The sequence below is a fragment of the Phyllobates terribilis genome, unplaced genomic scaffold (assembly GCF_046119375.1).
Source record: "Phyllobates terribilis strain yellow unplaced genomic scaffold, ASM4611937v1 Scaffold_4__5_contigs__length_816908805, whole genome shotgun sequence".
Lineage (NCBI taxonomy): Eukaryota > Metazoa > Chordata > Amphibia > Anura > Dendrobatidae > Phyllobates > Phyllobates terribilis.
Window position 1 is genome coordinate 26,646,920 of NW_027362764.1, and position 14,187 is coordinate 26,661,106.

Consider the following 14,187-nt stretch of genomic DNA (forward strand, 5'->3'; position numbering starts at 1 on the left):
TACAATCCGCACGTACAATCAGCATGTACAATCAGCATGTACAATCCGCACGTACAATCAGCATGTACAATCCGCATGTATAATCCACATGTACAATCCGCACGTACAATCAGCATGTACAATCCGCACGCACAATCCGCATGTACAATCCGCACGTACAATCCGCACGTACAATCCGCACGTACAACCCGCATGTACAATCCGCATGTATAATCCACATGTACAATCCGCACGTACAATCAGCATGTACAATCCGCACGCACAATCCGCATGTACAATCCGCACGTACAATCAGCATGTACAATCCGCACGCACAATCCGCATGTACAATCCGCATGTATAATCCACATGTACAATCCGCATGTACAATCCGCATGTACAATCCGCATGTACCATCCGCACGTACAATCCGCATGTACAATCCGCATGTACAATCCGCATGTATAATCCACATGTACAATCCACATGTACAATCCGCATGTACAATCCGCACGTACAATCCGCATGTACAATCCGCATGTACAATCCGCATGTACAATCCACATGTGTTTTTCCTGCCAGGGAGATGCAAAAAAAATCTGCAGCATTTCTGCATGATGTGCACACAGCCTTACAGCTTCATTGCTCCTCAGCTAAGAGCAGGTGTGATGTAATTACAGAACTAATCTGTCACATTCATTGGTCGCCATTTACATGGGACTTGTGTATTTTTTCTTTTAAATAGCTCCATTGTGTGTTCAGTAACAGCCGTGAGTAAGACCCCTCAGATAGTGGAGACCCCTGGGCTCACACTGCTGCTCTTGTTGCTGTCGTGTATTTTAACTACCGTATTTTTCGGACTATAAGACGCACTTTTTTCCTCCAAAATTTTGGAGTAAAGTGGGGGGTGCGTCTTATAGTCCGAATACTATATTATTGTATGGCCGCATGGTGGTGGGTGTGGGGGAGTGTGACGCTCGCAAGCCCTGCCCTGGGAAGATGGGGGATACTCGGAGCCGGGTCAGATGTTGAGGGGATGCAGCCGTGGCCTGGACCCGTTCCGTGCCCAGGGCCGTCACATTGAAAATTATGTTAGGGCTATCCGGGTTGAGTGGTATTTGTGGACTACGCCACCTGTGGTGTCTGGTGATGCGCCACCAGCGCTGCCAGCTGTCCGCCGAGGCCCGATGTCATGGCGGCTAAAGTTCTCGCTGCTCCCCACAGGCGGAGCGCGGCCTCAGGGCAGGCAAGGCAGGATGAAGGGGGTAGTAGTAGTAGCGCGGGGAGTACGGGCACGACGTCGCGTAGTATGGCACGTAATGAACAGTCCGGAGGCCATAGGGATGAATTTCCAAGGCTTTACTCACAGTTCTCATAAGCAGCGCAAGGCTTCTCCCTGCTCCTCGCGGAGTCCTGCGACCACCAGGGACGGGGGTCCGACTACCTCCGAGGAAGTCCAGTGTGAGGTAGCATCCCTACACCAGAGTGTTCCTGCACTACAGACTTTCCCCTTTCCTGTCTGTGCGTGTGTAGATAGGCCAGGTCTCCCTCTGAGCTCCTCTCAGGTATATGGCTCGGGTGGCAATTCCTCTCCATCCGAAGCCCGGCGGGATCCTCAGAGCCTAACCGGGCTTTCCCGTCCTGGACATAGAGTACGAGATCGGGTGTCGGGGGCCGGTACCCCTCTTGCAGCCAGAATCCTTCTGAATAGATCAGGTAGGCGAGGACAGGTGGCATACTCCGCTCCGTCTGCATCCTCCCCGGGACCCATTTGCTAGGGAGCTATGGCACCCCAGGGGTCTGGTTACCACAGTAATAGAGATATTATGTCTGAGAGCAAGTGGGAGGTTTCTCTGGTCAGGAGCCCTAAGCATGCAACACGGCCCACCCAGACCTGGGAGGGGAGGAATCTGCCCTTATAAACTGGGTCTGGGGCGGGATTAGTGAGTGAAGTCCCAGACAGAGACAGAGCCTGCAGAACAAGTAGAGCAGTCAGAGCCTAGAGTGAAGTCCCAGACAGAGACTCAGTCAGATCTGGAGGACAGCAGACACAGGGAAAATTACAACAGGAGCTCTGTAGGAGCAGGAGCGAGTGCCAGAGGCTGGAAGCTAGAAAGCTCGCCTTGGCTGAAGACACTAACCCGGACACGGAGTCCGAGGCTGTGGGGACATCCAGGTCCAGCAGCAGAATCCAACCGGCAGGGGATTCCATGTCCTCTGGCCTTAGAAACCCGAAGGCACGGTCACGAACAAGGGACCAGCACCGCCATCGTGAAGCGGAGCCATACGGGTGAGCACCACTCGGTATACTCAGGGACGTGGGCCACTTCTACCCGCATAGAGCAAGGTAGCCAGGAAGAGTGCAGATAGTCGGGGAGGCCTACAACTCCACCTGGCCAGGGGAGATCCTGCTTGCTCACAGACTGACCAGGCCCCTACTGCTAACCAGTACTCCCGGGAGGGTCTGCTTTATACCATCAGTAAAGACCCTGAACTGCACCACACGTCTCTGTGTTTCATCGCCGCACCAGCACCATTACTTCTGGGACGCTCACACCATCACTCCCATCATCCACATTAGCTGCCTTCTCCCGTGGTGAGTTATCCCATACTCGGCTGCGCAAACAACATCAGCCTCAGCGGTCGGCAGCGCAGCGGCGGTCTCCACTGACACCAATCCACGGGTGGCGTAGTCGGACATTGTAATTACTTAAGACCGCCACTGTTTTGACCGCCCTGGGCACGGACCGGGTCACCGCCACGGAGGACTGCAACCCCCAGCGATCCGGCTCCGGGTATCCCCCTGCACAGCACAGGCCCAGGGGGTGAGTCAACTTTGGCGTTGTCGGCAGGATTTCGTGCCCGCAACCACCGGGTACTGCGTGCCTGAAAAAGACTTTTGAACTTACCTGTGGTGAAGTTTCCCGCCGTCCGGAGTCGTTTCCCGCCATCCGGAGCTGATTCCCGCCATCAGACGCCATCTTGGACCATTTCCCACCGTCTTCTGCCTTCTTCCCGCCATCCGCAGCTGCTTCCCGCCTTCGGACGCCATCTTCGGGACGCCGTGCGGGAAGAAGAGGGGCGTGGACGCCAAAAGCGCGCGAGATTCGAAGCTCCGCCCCACGCTCCGTCCCACGCTCTGACGCTGCGCAAGGTCCTGGAAGGGAGGAAGAGCGACGCTGACGTCATCAGAGCGCGACGCCAGGTCCTCTACCCCGACGATTGACTGCGGAGCCGCGGCCTACGGAAGAAGAGCATCGCAAGGTAGGCCACGGTCCACTAGGGGGGAAAGAGGATGTCGGACACCGAGGGGAGCTCCACTGCCACAGCCACCACCAGCGCAACCGCTGCAGCAGTCATGCCATTCACCATGCCCTATATCCCGGGGGCAACCTGGCTACCCCAGTACTCAGGGGAGTCACATACCCTAAATGACTTTAGAGAAAGACTTGGTAGCCTCTTCCAGGTATACCCCCTCACAGAAGAGCAAAAAGTGAGCATCCTGGTGGCCCAGTTAATCGGGGCAGCCCAAAGGGAGGTAAAGTCCTGGTCACCTGGGAAGAAGAGGACTGTCAGAGAGATACTAGCCCGGCTGAAAGACACATTTGATACCCGCACCTCAGCCGAAATAAAGCTCAGATTTTACGGGTGCAAACAACGGGCACATGAAAGTATAAGAGACTATGCTCTAAACCTACAAGAGGCCCTGAGAGCCATTAAGCAGGCAGACCCTGACAGCGTGGGAAATGAAGACAAGCTGTTGACCGAACAATTTATTGAGGGTCTACTGTGCAATGCCCACCGAACCCAGTTGCGGGCAATGGCCTTACAGGACCCTGACCTGGACTTTGCACAGTTCAAGGACAGAGCCATCCGGGTGCTCCGAGAACCGGCACCAGGTGGCGCTGTGACCCACAGGCGCCCTGCTATCACTTATCACCAGGAGACGGCGCCCTTGTCTGCAGGGCCTGTGGGAGCTGATGCGCAGGCTTTGAACAATAACCCGGCTACAGACCTGCACCATCAGGTCCAAGAGCTGACTAAGAGCGTTGCCGCGCTAACCAGAACTGTGCAGTCTTTACAGGTCTCTTCTCCAGGAAAGATCCAGCTGGCATCCGGACCGGAGGACGTCCCGTGGCGCCGACTGAGGAGGACCCCACCGGCCAGAGGAAGACCCAGCGACCAGTACAACGAGGACGGACGACCCATCTGCCGCCGCTGCAATCAACCCGGACATATGGCAAGGTACTGTCATTTAAACGGGCACAACCTGGGGTAGAGGGCCAACCCCCAGGCATAAGATCATCAGGCCCATCAAACTGGCGTGACAAATACGTAGGGGGACGTCCGGTCTTGCCTGTGGTACTGGATGGCATTCCTATGAGTGCCTTACTAGACACCGGGTCACAGGTCACCACCATCCCGTACGTGCTCTTCAAGCAGTACTGGAATGACTCGGATATTACCCGCTACCCAGATGACGACCTGAGCATTATAGCCAGCAATGGTAAGCCCGTGCCACAGATAGGATTTAAAGAAGTGACCATCAAGGTCGGTAAAGTTGAACTGCCGGCACAAGGACTTATCATTGTGGACATTGACCGTCGCGAGAGTCACCCAAAAATAACCCTAGGTACTAACGCAATTGAAAACTGTCTTGCAGAGGTGATTCTTATTTTGCAGCAGGTTGCCAAGAACGCCAGTTCCAGCCAGCAACGTGTGCTCCAAAAAGAGATCCGGGCACTGATGAAACGGCAACAGGTGGAAATATCTGGTGGTGAAATAGGTAGCGTGAGAATGTGTGACCCGTTCCCTATTGCCATGCCCCCAAAAAGTGAGATGATGATTTGGTGCCGGGCAGCTATTGGTCTAAGAGGTAGAGACTACGAAGCAATGGTAGAACCCGTCTACTCAGACAGTAGGCCCACCATTTTGACAGCACGGGGGGTGGTCGATGTACGCCATGGGAGGGTGCCCGTCCGCATCATAAATATCGGGGAGAGAGAAGTATACCTGCCCCGGTATGCCACGCTAGCCAAATTGTTCACCATCAACCAGAACTCTGTACAGGCCGTGGAACTCTTGCCTCCATCTCAACCAGAGGAAGGTAACGGCTCTAAGAAACCAATGGAGGACTGGTGTCAGCAACTGCATTTGGGTACTGACTCCACTCCCTCACACCAAAAACAGGGAGTCTATCGGGTGGTTCAAGAGTACGAGAGAGTGTTTAGTAAACACCCGCTAGACTTCGGGCGAGTAAAGGGGGTAGAACATCACATCCCAACGGGAGACCACCCTCCTATAAAGGAGAGATACCGACCCGTACCCCCTGCACACTATCAACACGCCAAGGGGATGCTAAAAGACATGAATGAGGCTGGGGTAATTAGGGACAGCTGTAGCCCCTGGGCAGCTCCACTAGTCTTAGTGAAAAAGAAAGACAACACCATGAGAATGTGTGTAGACTACAGGAAGGTCAACCGTATCACACACAAAGATGCGTACCCGTTACCAAGGATAGAAGAGTTCTTAGCTGCATTAAAATCTGCTAACTTCTTCTCTACTTTGGATCTCACTAGCGGGTACTGGCAGGTTCCTGTAGCAGAGGCGGACCGGGAGAAAAACGCATTCACCACCCCGATGAGACTCAGCGAATTTAACTGTATGCCATTCGGGCTCTGCAACGCACCAGGAACCTTCCAACGGTTGATGGAATGCTGTCTGGGACACCGGAACTTCGAGACGGTCCTACTATACCTGGACGACGTCATCGTCTATTCCAAGACCTATGAGGACCATCTGGAACACCTGGCAGAAGTGTTTGAAGCCCTGGCAAACTATGGCCTAAAAGTAAAACCCTCAAAGTGTCACCTACTGAAGCCAAAGGTACAGTACCTGGGACACGTGGTGAGTGCTGACGGAGTGGCCCCCGACCCTGACAAGATCACCGTGATTAAGGACTGGCCAAGACCATCCAGCATAAAGGAAGTGCGGCAGTTCCTCGGGTTAGTAGGCTACTACCGAAGATTCATTCCCGGTTTTACCAAGAAGGCAGCTCCTATGCAGGACCTCCTGATAGGCCAGTCCAGGAAGGCCAAAAACCAGAAGCCACCCTTCAAATGGGAAAAGCTGGAAGAGGAGTCCTTCCGCCAGCTGAAGATGGCCCTCACGGGGGATGAAATCCTGGCGTACCCTGATTACAGCCAGCCCTTTATCCTCCACACGGACGCAAGCAACATCGGGCTAGAAGCCGTACTGTCCCAGATCCAGCAGGGGAGAGAACGGGTAATTGCTTACGCCAGCCGAAAACTGCGACCTACGGAAAGAAACCCTGAGAATTACAGCTCGTTCAAGCTGGAGTTCCTGGCAGTGGTGTGGGCAGTAACCGAACGTTTCAAGCATTACCTTGCCTCTTCCAGGTTCACCGTGTACACGGACAACAACCCGTTGACACACCTGGACACTGCAAGACTGGGTGCCCTGGAGCAGAGATGGATGGCCCGCCTGTCCAATTTTGAGTTCACGATCAAGTACCGGGCAGGACGCTCCAATACCAACGCGGACGCCCTGTCCAGGATGCCAAACCTAAAGGACGAAGGGGAGGATCCAGAAGAATTGGAAGAGATCGAACTCCCTGCGTTTCACCGTCATGGGATTACCCAGTATTCCCACCGTGTGAGGGGCCAGCGATCCGCTACGTTCAACCCCTTACCCCACTACAACTGGGCGGAGACACAAGACAGCGACCCCGCAGTCTGTCTGGTGAAGGAGATGCTGACCCAGGCTGACGCCCGCCTGGACTCAGACGCTCCGGAAGAGACCAAGCAACTGTGGACGGAAAAGAGCAGACTGTTTCTCTATAAGGAGAAGTTGTGCCGCAGAATGGTCAATTCCCGGACACATGAACTGATCTGGCAGGTGGTGGTACCGAGACGGGACGCAGCTATGGTGCTGGAGGCCTACCACAATGGGGCAGGGCACTTCGGATGGAAGAAGCTGGAGTTCCTGCTGCGTGAACGGTTCTACTGGATAGGCATGAGAGGAGCCAGACTGTGGCCCGTGCAATCTAAGAAGAAGGGACCGTGCCAGCCAGAGGACTCCCCTGCAGCCCATCATCACCAGGCAGTCGCTGGAATTGGTCGCTCTGGACCATGTTAAACTGGCTCCAAGCCGAAGCGGGTATGTCTACGCCCTAACCATCGTGGATCACTACTCCCTATTCCTAGTGGTGGTCCCCGTCAAAGACTTAACAGCACAAACAGCAGCTAGAGCCTTCCAGCTGCACTTCTGCCGCCCACACGGGTACCCGGACAAAGTGCTGACGGACCAAGGACCAGCCTTCGAAGCGGAGGTCTTCCAGGAGTTCTGCAACCTGTATGGCTGCAAGAAATCACCCCCAAACCAATGGACTCTGCGAGAAGATGAACCAGGTGGTGATAGATCTGCTAAAAATATTGCCCCTGGAAGAACGCAGTCTGTGGCCTGAGAAACTGCCTGATCTGGTGGACCTGTATAACCACATCCCGGTAGGTTCCACCAACTGTACCCCGGCTTACCTAATGCGAGCAAGACCTGGTAAGCTGCCTATTGACCTGGATATGGGAGTCCTGATACCCGAGGACACCTCGCCAGAGGCAGACTGGGATACAGAACGGCAGCAGCAGTACCGGAAAGTACAGGAGAGCGTCGAGCGAAGTCTCTGTCAATCAAGAGAAAGGCAGGAGAGGACTTATAACCAACATGCTCCCGCTGTTCCCCTGGTACCTGGAGAGCAGGTCTTGAAAAGAAAAAGGCGGCTCCATAAGTTGGACGACCAGTGGGAAAAGGACCCGTACACCGTACTGCCCTCAAGCCACCATAATCCAAAGGTGTACGTCATCAGCAAGGATGGAGGAGAGACCACAGCCACTGTCTCCAGAGACCACCTGAAAAAGTGCCCCGAGAAGTTGCAAACACGGATGAAGATCAGGAAGACCCTCAACCAGTAGAGGAAAAGGAGGAAATGATCAGCACCATACTCGGAGACTTTCCCCGGTCCTGGACACAAGTAAACAACGCTATCGTGGTGCCCGTCCTCACCTTTCTCCAGCCAGCCCCTCAAGTGCCTACAGAAGACCAGGTAGAGCTGGAAGAGCAGCCGGCCCAGGAGGCAGAAGAGTCCACACCAGCAGCCCAGGAGAATCAACCCTCTGCTAGTAGTGAGCCTGCCGTGCCTCTAGTGAGCCAAAGAGTGCGCAGACATCTGCTCAGCTTACCCATAACACCTCCTACACCCTGTAGTGCAGAACCAGTTAGTGAGCTCCGTAGGTCCACTAGAGTCACTAGAGGTCAGATGCCCGCTCGCTGGAAAATCTAAACTCATGCACTGTGAATTTATCTGTTTAACTGTTTATGGTTTATGTTTGTTGCCTGTTATTAATTATGTTTCTCAGTTACCCTGCAGATTTATTTGGACTAACAGGTTATGGACACTGGATAACCGGAACAGTTTTGTAGATAGTTGCACCTTGGTGCCTCTTGCGAAGACGGCCGCGGAAGGGAAAACCTGTCTGGCGTGGCCTACTTGCGGCCCAAAGTAGCTAGCTCCAGCCTTGCAGCCACGCCCAAGGCCAACGCAAGGGGTTTGCTTTGGACAGGTCCCCTACTTCGCTTAAAACTTCACCTTGGGTGATATGGACACCCGGTGGCGGACACGCCGTGACCTTTAAAGAACTAAAGCTTCTTGTAAATATGTTATTGTGTTATTGTTATACCCTGTATTTATGTTTCTTTAAAAATGTGTTTAGTCCCGGAGTACTAAAATTTACTAGGGGGGAATGTGGCACCCCAGGGGTCTGGTTACCACAGTAATAGAGATATTATGTCTGAGAGCAAGTGGGAGGTTTCTCTGGTCAGGAGCCCTAAGCATGCAACACGGCCCACCCAGACCTGGGAGGGGAGGAATCTGCCCTTATAAACTGGGTCTGGGGCAGGATTAGTGAGTGAAGTCCCAGACAGAGACAGAGCCTGCAGAACAAGTAGAGCAGTCAGAGCCTAGAGTGAAGTCCCAGACAGAGACGCAGTCAGGTCTGGAGGACAGCAGACACAGGGAAAGTTACAACAGGAGCTCTGTAGGAGCAGGAGCGAGTGCCAGAGGCTGGAAGCTAGAAAGCTCGCCTTGGCTGAAGACACTTACCCGGACACGGAGTCCGTGGCTGTGGGGACATTCAGGTCCAGCAGCAGAATCCAACCGGCAGGGGATTCCATGTCCTCTGGCCTTAGAAACCTGAAGGCACGGTCACAAGCGAGGGACCAGCACCGCCATCGTGAAGCGGAGGCTAACGGAAGGCCCCAAGTCACCGACCATACGGGTGAGCACCACACGGTATACTCAGGGACGTGGGCTACTTCTACCCGCATAGAGCAAGGTAGCCAGGAAAGAGTGCAGATAGTCGGGGAGGCCTACAACTCCACCTGGCCAGGGGAGGTCCTGCTTGCTCACAGACTGACCAGGCCCCTACTGCTAACCAGTACTCCCTGGAGGGTCTGCTTTATACCATCAGTAAAGACCCTGAACTGCACCACACGTCTCTGTGTTTCATCGCCGCACCAGCACCATTACTTCTGGGACGCTCACACCATCACTCCCATCATCCACATTAGCTGCCCTGAGGCAATACTTCTCCCGTGGGGAGTTATCCCATATTCGGCTGCGCAAACAACATGAGCCTCATCGGTCGGCAGCGCAGCGGCGGTCCCCACTGACCGCAATCCACGGGTGGCGTAGTCGGACATTGTTATTACTTAAGACCGCCACTGGTTTGACCGCCCTGGGCACGGACCGGGTCACCGCCACGGAGGACTACAACCCCCAGCGATCCGGCTCCGGGTATCCCCCTGCACAGCACAGGCCCAGGGGGTGCGTCAGAGCCACACTCTAAAGCTCCCGGGCCTTCTTGATCCTGGTCCTTGGCCGGGTTGAGACATTCCTTGTCTGCAACCGCCCTCTCGTCCCAAGGCCAGGGTACGAGGGCTGTGTCCCTTGCCGGTGCAGGCCCACATAGGATCTGCACTCCCGGGCGGGAGTCACATTACACACAGTAGTTTTACAGCAACCAAAAAGACCAAGATCAAAGATGGCATTCTATTAAATATGAAATTATAAGTGTAACTGACTAACTGTTCCTCCACCCACACCCACTAACTGGTTCCTACCACTTTGTGTTCCCCAGTCTCCCTGTAACCAGGGGAGCAGCACTAGTGCATACTAGCTCCCTCTGGTGGAATGTGGTGTTGGATGCAAAAGGCTAGGTCACTACCATCACACCAGGCTTACCTCAGAGGAGGAACACCACACTCCATTAAAGAAGTGCAGCATTCCTGTGGCGGTCGAACCCTCAGGGGCGCCACAGGAGCGGCAGCGGGGGATCAGCGGGGCACATGAGACACAGCCGCCTGTGAAGAGGGGGCCCAGTATGAGGAGGACAGTGTGAAGAGGGGGCCCAGTATGGGGCGGACAGTGTGAAGAGGGGGCCCAGTATGGAGAGCACAGTGTGAAGAGGGGGCCCAGTATGGAGAGCACAGTGTGAAGAGGGGGCCCAGTATGGAGAGGAGAGGGCAGTGTGAAGAGGGGGCCCAGTATGGGGTGGAGAGGGCAGTGTGAAGAGGGGGCCCAGTATGGGGAGGACAGTGTGAAGAGGTGGCCCAGTATGGGGAGCACAGTGTGAAGAGGGGGCCCAGTATGGGGAGGACAGTGTGAAGAGGGGGCCCAGTATGGGGCGGACAGTGTGAAGAGGGGGCCCAGTATGGAGAGCACAGTGTGAAGAGGGGGACCAGTATGGAGAGCACAGTGTGAAGAGGGGGCCCAGTATGGAGAGGAGAGGGCAGTGTGAAGAGGGGGCCCAGTACGGAGAGGAGAGGGCAGTGTGAAGAGGGGGCCCAGTATGGGGAGGACAGTGTGAAGAGAGGGCCCAGTATGGAGAGCACAGTGTGAAGAGGGGGCCCAGTATGGAGAGGAGAGGGCAGTGTGAAGAGGGGGCCCAGTATGGGGAGGAGAGTGTGAAGTGGTGGCCCAGTATGGGGAGCACAGTGTGAAGAGGGGGCCCAGTATGGGGAGGACAGTGTGAAGAGGGGGCCCAGTATGGGGAGGACAGTGTGAAGAGGGGGCCCAGTATGGGGCGGACAGTGTGAAGAGGGGGCCCAGTATGGAGAGCACAGTGTGAAGAGGGGGCCCAGTATGGAGAGCACAGTGTGAAGAGGGGGCCCAGTATGGAGAGGAGAGGGCAGTGTGAAGAGGGGGCCCAGTATGGGGAGGACAGTGTGAAGAGGTGGCCCAGTATGGGGAGCACAGTGTGAAGAGGGGGCCCAGTATGGGGAGGACAGTGTGAAGAGGTGGCCCAGTATGGGGAACACAGTGTGAAGAGGGAGCCCAGTATGGGGAGGACAGTGTGAAGAGGGGGCCCAGTATGGGGAGGACAGTATGAAGAGGGGGCCCAGTATGGAGAGGACAGTGTGAAGAGGGGGCCCAGTATGGAGAGGACAGTGTGAAGAGGGGTCCCAGTATGGAGAGGACAGTGTGAAGAGGGGGCCCAGTATGGGGAGGACAGTGTGAAGAGGGGGCCCAGTATGGGGAGGACAGTGTGAAGAGGGGGCCCAGTATGGAGAGCACAGTGTGAAGAGGGGGCCCAGTATGGGGAGGACAGTGTGAAGAGGGGGCCCAGTATAGAGAGGACAGTGTGAAGAGGGGGCCCAGTATGGAGAGCACAGTGTGAAGAGGGGGCCCAGTATGGGGAGGACAGTGTGAAGAGGGGGCCCAGTATGGAGAGGACAGTGTGAAGAGGGGTCCCAGTATGGAGAGGACAGTGTGAAGAGGGGGCCCAGTATGGAGAGGATAGGGCAGTGTGGTGGGCATGTACCATAAGAGGACAGTGCGGGGTGATATTTTGTGTAGGGAATATAGTGAGGGGCAATTATTTATTCAGGGGCTCAGTGTAGGGCAGATATTATTATTCAGGAGCATTATAATGACACTGCAGAAGACCGGAGAAGATGGAAGTCTGCAGAGACGGCTGTGGATGAGAAAAGTCATTATGGCGTCTGGACAAGATGAAGAAGAGAAGAAAGAGACGACTCCGGAGACAACGTCATCTATCAGGTACCGGGATGTAAATGTTATTTCTGATACTGAATAATTATCACATTTTCATTTATGTTGGGAGCATTAAAGATGTCGTCCATGTTTGTGATGAGTCTGCAGTCATTATTTGTGACTGCAGACTTCTGACTTCTCACGGTGTGCACCGCACGCTGTCAGGATTCTCTCGTGCTGGCGATTTGTATACATGAGGTCACATGCTGACTAGACATGTGTGGCCTCACTCAATGACAATGAATTGAGCGAGGCCGGACACGTCTAGTCGGAATGTGGCCAGAAGTATACAGATCCATACTTGTGGTGACATGACCGTCCACTCTTGCCACCGGCGGGGGAGAATCCTAGAAGTGAGCAGTGCCGGCGCTGTGAGAATTCAGAAGCCTGAAGACATAGAGAGACTGCAGACTTCATCTGAACCCTGGACGACCCTGTAATTATAAGATGAAGCCCTGCAGCCGATCCTAATAGTGTAATGTCCTTGCTCCAGCCCTCGTCACATGCCCACCTCACTCAGATGCGGTCTTTATATCTGCGGCCCCCTGACATCGAGCTTCTCTTCTGCTTCTCTCAGTTTTCACTGAACATTGACAGGATTAGGGAGAGCAGCTCGTCGGCCCGTGACTAAGTGTGCAAATCACAAGTGTGCTGGGGGGCCAGGAAGCCCACCACACCTCTGTGTGGCGCCCCCATATACCGGGGAGGAAAATACTCCACTCTCCCCGAGATAAGCGGCACTAGGGACGTCTTCCCACCACTTATCCCCTCTCCCGTACAGAACATGTGCCCATGTGTATGAGGGTCTGCAGAAATCCCACCGCATTAACCCTAGAACTGCTGGATCCTTCTCATCCCCTCCCGCCGGTCTGTGTCCTCTTGTGATGTTATTCCACCCAGGGCCCAATAAATCTCCTCAAACACCATAAACTCCCAACCCGCCATGTAAGGTCTAGAGTCCCCCCACATACAGGAGGGCACCGCCCCATAATAAAGAGGGGCTCCGCGACTACAAAATGAATCAGTCCTCACCCACAAATCACATATTACTCACAATCCCAGGAACCGACAAATCTGGAGGCGAAGAACAGAGAGTTACCTGGAGGGCAGACAGCGGGGGTCCTAGAGAGGCTGCTTAGTGCTGGAGGACGGCAGACAGCGGGGTCCTGGAGAGGCTGCTTAGTGCTGGAGGACGGCAGACAGCGGGGTCCTGGAGAGGCTGCTTAGTGCTGGAGGACGGCAGACAGCGGGGGTCCTGGAGAGGCTGCTTACTGCTGGAGGATGGCAGACAGCGGGGTCCTGGAGAGGCTGCTTAGTGCTGGAGGTCGGCAGACAGCGGGGTCCTGGAGAGGCTGCTTAGTGCTGGAGGACGGCAGACAGCGGGGGTCCTGGAGAGGCTGCTTACAGCTGGAGGACGGCAGACAGCGGGGTCCTGGAGAGGCTGCTTAGTGCTGGAGGACGGCAGACAGCGGCGTCCTGGAGAGGCTGATTAGTGCTGGAGGACGGCAGACAGCGGGGTCCTGTAGAGGCTGATTAGTGCTGGAGGACGGCAGACAGCGGGGGTCCTGGAGAGGCTGATTAGTGCTGGAGGACGGCAGACAGCGGGGTCCTGGAGAGGCTGATTAGTGCTGGAGGACGGCAGACAGCGGGGTCCTGGAGAGGCTGATTAGTGCTGGAGGACGTCAGACAGCGGGGTCCTGGAGAGGCTGATTAGTGCTGGAGGATGGCAGACAGCGGGGTCCTGGAGAGGCTGCTTAGTGCTGGAGGACGGCAGACAGCGGGGTCCTGGAGAGGCTGATTAGTGCTGGAGGACGGCAGACAGCGGGGTCCTGGAGAGGCTGATTAGTGCTGGAGGACGTCAGACAGCGGGGTCCTGGAGAGGCTGCTTAGTGCTGGAGGATGGCAGACAGCGGGGTCCTGGAGAGGCTGCTTAGTGCTGGAGGACGGCAGACAGCGGGGTCCTGGAGAGGCTGATTAGTGCTGGAGGATGGCAGACAGCGGGGTCCTGGAGAGGCTGATTAGTGCTGGAGGACGGCAGACAGCGGGGTCCTGGAGAGGCTGATTAGTGCTGGAGGACGGCA

At 55.3% G+C, this 14,187-nt stretch overlaps 1 protein-coding gene across 1 annotated transcript in view; it reads right to left on the bottom strand.

Moving 5' to 3' along the window:
- Positions 1-13,534, bottom strand: part of LOC141264834 (uncharacterized) — a 36,261-nt gene extending 22,727 nt beyond the window's left edge. The window contains exon 1 of the mRNA XM_073677189.1: positions 13,206-13,534. The gene's annotated coding sequence lies outside the window, so the exon portion shown is untranslated. The remainder of the gene's footprint in view (positions 1-13,205) is intronic.
- Between the last annotated feature and the right edge of the window lie 653 nt (positions 13,535-14,187).